We start from the raw sequence: 6,261 nt of genomic DNA, 5'->3' as shown, positions 1-6,261 counted from the left end.
GGTTCAGTCATATAAGGAATGTTCATGCATAAATTAGGAGTCATATTTTAACCTTGTGGAGGCATTGTACATTCACATTTTCTCATTGTTGTAGGCATGTAATATGCCTATGAATCTTGTACCCTCATTGCATATAATTGGGTCATAGTCATTGGTTCTCTTAGAGAAGCCCCCTACATGTGGCATAGAGGAAATGATTGTTGCAGAAGTATTTGGTTCATCAGCTTGGATGAGACATTTGTAGCCTCTTACATAATCAAGAGGAGTATATTTAGTGAGAAAAGGCATGATGATGGCATGATTGTTCATTTATCAAAGAGAGAGTGTGTGTGTTTCTTCCCACACCATACTATTGCTAATGGTTATGGTATGTTTTTGTTGCTTGATTTGTCTTGACAATATTCTTGGTTTATATGGAGCTATTGCTTAAGTTTGTTGCTGCTTGTATATATCTTCTATGTTGATGATCAGTTTCATTGCTACTATCATGGCATGGAGAATGAGAGTGTGTTGTTTCTATCTCAAGAGATAAATATTTTGATATAATTATTGTTATTGGTATTTGTTGTCATGTTGTGTTAAGGAGTGAGATGTATTGTGGTCATACCCAGCTAGTATTATTTATTCATCTATGTTGCCCCTGGTTTTTCAATAGATTGTTGGTGGCTTGACGTTTTCCCTTTTCCATTGATGTCAAAGGGGGAGAAAGTAAGAAGTTTAGTTCTTCAAAGGTTGTTTGATGGTTCAACTGGGTTGCCATCAATGCTAAAGGAGGATATTGTTGGCATTGATGTTATAATGTAGTGTTGCTGGTTGGCACTAATGTCAACCTATTTATGGTGGATCTCATGATACATATGTTTGACGGTTTAATAGGCTCTCATGTTCCTTGTAAAAGTTTGTCCATCTAGGCATCTTTCTCTTGATGATTGTAGAGATAGTAGTATCTTATGTTGGTGAGTTCTAGGTGATTGGATCAGTGTTTCAAGGTTGTCATGTTGTCCATTGCTCATATTGGGATTTGAGTTGCAAACGGTGATGCAGAACAAGGTGTTGAAGTGCTTGCTGTAAGGTGCCACATATGACTAGTTGAGGATGGCTTGCAGAAGTGAACAGATGTTGTAGAGTTGTTCACGAGACTTGTCATGGCTTGGACAAGGCCTCCAGATGTTGGATAAGGTAAGAAAGAAGTTGGAGGTAGTTCTGAGTTAGATTTTTTGAATTTTCTCCATCCTCTGCCCCAATCGCATTGATGATGGATTATGAATGCAGTTGGAAGGTTCCAACCGAGATTTTTCACTGTAGACAATGTGGTTGCAACCAAAATTTCATAGGTTAGTTTGTGCAGTTGTAATGCAACTCGAATTTTCCTCTAGGTTTCGTGTGCACATTGGATATAATTTTTTATTTGGCAATGATCATGGTTAGAATTATCCAGAAAAAGGTTGAAATAAGTCGTGGTGCTTCTAGATGGTGATCAAAGTTGAAAATATCAAGTAGTTAGTTGAGTAAGTGGTTTGTTTAGGTCAAGAAGCCTAATTCAAATAAATATGAAGCGTGTGAAAAAGATTTTGGGCTAGCTCCATTACCCAAATACTTTATTGAGTTAACCATTTCAAAAAATTACAAATATGTGAAGAGACATTGCTCATTTTGGTAGTTTTCTAGTAGTGTGAGTGGGTGAGTGTGCAAGGAGAGAATGTGCACAAACAAATGATGGTAGTGAAGAATTCAAAGCTTTAGTTTTGCAGTATGCTTAATAACTTAATCTTGAGCAGTGTTGTGTGTTGTGTGTAGAGATAATTTAGAGCCAAAATGTATTGGGCTAGAGTTGGATGGTTGAGAAATGTTCAGGCCGTGTTCATATTGTAGAAATGATAGAAGAGTTGAGGAGGATGTAGATCCTTGGTTGCATGTCTAACTTATTTGTATTTGCAAGGGCAAAGAATTCATATGTATGGTTGCAACATTGTTTCATGTTTCATATGGATTTTTTACATTGCATGATTGAGTTTTTAATCTATATTATTTGTAGCTAATATATTGAGGTAGTGTGAGTTGAGGATGGTGTGTGGATGAGAGAGAGAGCTATGTATGAAGTTGATTTTCATCTGATGTATTTTCAAAGTTGTTATTGATTCTTTGTTTGAGAAAAAAATGTTTTCTTGTATTGAGAGTTTTGATTATGTGTTATCAAGATATTGTTGTTGTGGTGTTCATGTTGATCAACTCAAGGATTCCAATTTGAAAATGCATGAAATGTGAGCCACATAGAGGAGTGGAGTGGAGGCTCTAACAAAACACTTAGTATTAAGAACAAAGTAATTCATAGTCCAATGGGAGTTGGGAAAGCATTGTTTGTCATGGAGGCTTCCAATGGATGGTGGTCTGTATATTCGTAAGATGAAGATCAGAGTTCCTTATAGATATTTTCCATTTTTATACTCTATGTAATGATTCACTTGATAGATAATAAAATATATGAGCAATGCAATAATATCAAGGGTGGTTTTTGACTTGGAGGGTTTTTTCTACTAGATATTCTATGTTCTTATGTGATACGATGATTTGTGTCTCATTGCGCATGTTTACTTCATATGTTATGGCTCTCATGTGTTGATTCTTATTGAAGTTGCATATTTAGATATATTGATTATATGTTATGTTATGAATTGTTTAATATATTAGATAAAAGGTTTTAAAGTTGTGTAATTGTTATCACTACTGATTCGTAAGCGCCCCAGTAGTGACCCTAGTTCCAACAAATTTTGGTGGGTATGGGGAGATTACATGTGAAAAGGATACTATGGAGTAAAACTAGTTAAGGGTGACTTATTTTTATCTTTTGGACTCACAAAGGAGAGGCAAGGCTAAGATGAAACCATTCAATCATTATGTTAGTAGGAGGTTTACTTCCATTGAACCCTAAGGATCATGGTATATTGGGACATGTTACCCACCCACATGTATGGTTAAGCATAAGAGAAATTCTTTCTTCTATGGTACAATTTTCCAGCGCGTTTTCATGCATTATTTAGTATATGTTGTTGTTTTCTTTCCATTGTTTTTCCACAAGTTATCTACAACCTAAGATTTTTAGCATGTAACTTAGCTGGCATGATTGTGCCTAAGATTTTCTTGAAGGTTGAATACTAAGTTCCTAAGGTTTTATTTTTATGGTGACATTTTACTTTCTTTGTATTGCATAAACTGAAGAAAAAAAATTGTTCAGGTTTCTCACTTTTCTAGGGGAAAATGGAATTCACATTGTTAATGTTGAGGTATATGTAATATAAATCCTTTATACGCTACTTTATTTTATATTTCATCATCTTTCATGTCTTATACTCTGCATTGTATCTTATTTCATTTTTAGAAGAGGAACTCAGTATTGATGGTAAGAAGCAGGAATTGAAGAAAGAGGAGAACAATAACACTCGAGTGATAAATGAAAATAGAGAGAGACAAGAGAATTGGTCTAGTGATACCCTTAAAGAAAATATCCAACATGAGACACACACATACAGATTTATGGTCAAGTCTTTAGCGTAGGTGAATTCACTTGTAATGCCTTGGAAACACAATGATAATGTTTTGAAGTGACAAAACAATATTTAATGTGTAAATTACGGTCCAACCAATATTAAGTTGGAAACTCATATTCTAATACTTAACATTTTATATAATATAACTTATGTGGTTGAAATTATTTATAGTCATATTTGATATTATTTAGTATTGTAATTAGCATATGTAACTTTGCATTTTCATATTAGATGGACATGCACATTGAATGACATTTTTTAAATTTAGTCTCAAAATCTTACTAATTAATTTATGTTGATTAATAAAAAACACATAAAATCAATCTAAAACCACTAAATTAGTAGTTTATATTGATTAATGATGAACACAAATAAAATGAATATATAATGACTAAATTATTCATTTATAATGTTTATTAATGAAAGTAAATGAAATGAATATAAACTACTAAATCAGTCATTTATATAATAAATATGAAACTACCAAAACAACATAAATGAATACAGTAAATGATAAATTTATGATTACAAATGACGACTAAATTTTTCATATATACAACTATTATTAGCTAATTTACAGTCTCTTATAACATGACCGAAATTTAGTAATATTTCTTTGGTCCTTAATTGGTTTCGAAAGATGACTAAAATTTGCATATATGTGACTATTAGTAACTAATTTATTGTATCTTATAACACGAACAACATTTTATTCATATTTCCTTGGTCATTAGTTTGTTTTCTCGAGTGATCATGCAGTGGTATATTTTGGTATGCATTTGGTCATTAATTGTGGAAATTAATAACTAAATTAATAACCAAAGTTATGAATAAATATACAACTAGACGATAAAATTGAGACAACCAATTAAAGATTAAGCTAAATACGACTAAAAGTTGATCGCATTATAAAATACTATAAAGTATCCACTATTGGTCACTGACTGAAAATGGTCATTTATATGCAAATTTTTGTCATTTTTTAGTAGCAAATTAGCCATTTTTACTTAGCGTAAAAAGAACAAGCAAGTTGACCAAAGAAATTTTATAAGTTAGCCCCATAAGTGAAAATAGAAATATTATAAATAAAGGATAGATGAGTTCATTTGAAACATATCGAAGAAATAAGAGATTTGAGGTGCACAAGAGGAGATGAGGAATACTTTTGAGTCATTCTTGGAGTTTAAAGGTGGAAGAAAAAATGTGATTTATGAGGTAAATGAGTCATCTCAGATTTTTCATTATAACTTTACTCTGGTATGATTTAGATAGTGAAACTTGGAGAAGATAAAGAGAATATCATCATGTACTTGTACTTAAAATTTCAAAGATATTTTCTAAGGAAGTTAGGCTTCCTAAATGCTCTTGAAATCTACTTCAAATAGGTAAACTTGCAATTTTCACTATAACATTATTTTTGCAACGTTACAGGCTATGAAATTTGGAGGGGATAGAGGAGAGATATTAATGTACCTATGGTAGATATTTCATACCTTTATTCAGTATAATTTTGGATATATGATCTGATGAATTTAGTATTTTTTAATCCCCCAGGTCGAGTGAAGGAACCTAATGCCTTTCAGTGAAATGGTTAGAATGATATGAATGACTGACCGTGTGGTCCAACTCATGCCTTAAGATCTATATTCATATTATGGTTTAAATACTTAGGTGAGAGGATAATTCAAGCACTCATGGAATTCGTACATCATGACCTCCTGCATCCTTCACTACATTATGATTTTTTCTTGTCCTGGATATGTTATGATCATTCCCAATTATTATATGAATAAGATGCTTACTCCAGGGGTAGAGAATAGCATCATTATAAGTGTGCTCTCTCGCTTAGATAGCTCCTGGGATTCTTAAGTATTTTTTCATTTGTATTGTCTCAATGAAAATGTTTTCTTGTCATCGTCATGCCAACCTTCCTTCACATTATGGTGTATACCCATGTTGGCCCAACCTTGGGTATGTATTATATTTTTCCAAGGTGGTGCATCTACATTTCTCTTCATGTCTCTTAGCACAAATACACCTCCATATTTCTCTTGGTGGTTGAGGGACCTCACTGGCCTTCAAATTAACAGTTATGCTATGCTTCTCTCATCAGATTTTGAGTCTTCTCTCAATTCATATTCTTCATTGACTAGATCCCAGGTTGGTCTCTCCTCCCTTATGGGTGAAAATTGATGTCTTCCCCTCTATGACACTATCAATTTTTCAACTGGAATGACTCATCTCAATTTCAGGGTTTTATGGTTTGTATCCTATTTAATTTTACTTATGGGGCCATATGCTCTCTCCCTCCAAGGTTGAGACTCCCTTAATTGGTTTCTCGTAAGCCTCCAGAAGAGAAAATATTGAAGTCTTCTCTTAGTATGCAGCTTTGGACTCATTGTTATTCATGGTAACTCGTGGTTCATGGATCAGATTGGTAAAAAACTCATTGATCTTTAAGGATGGTCATGGTTCATGATTTAGAGTGGTCAAAGGCTTGTTGTTGTTCATGGATGGTCGTGGTCAGTGACCCAACATAGTCTATGTCATGTTTGTGGCTCATTAGGGATGGTCTCCAACCATGGTCAATGGCTCAGAATGACCCTCAATCTACTCATGAATATTGAGTTCAGTGTGAGTGGCCTTCCTAGTTGGTACACTATATTTGAATCTAAGTATATTATTATCAGACATATCTACTAAGTTTTCTCATTTC

This window comes from Pinus tabuliformis, chromosome X (genome assembly GCF_031772625.1).
Source record: "Pinus tabuliformis cultivar Carrire ecotype Pingquan chromosome X, CPIR1, whole genome shotgun sequence".
NCBI classification, from domain to species: domain Eukaryota; kingdom Viridiplantae; phylum Streptophyta; class Pinopsida; order Pinales; family Pinaceae; genus Pinus; species Pinus tabuliformis.
This window is presented reverse-complemented; position numbering follows the sequence as displayed.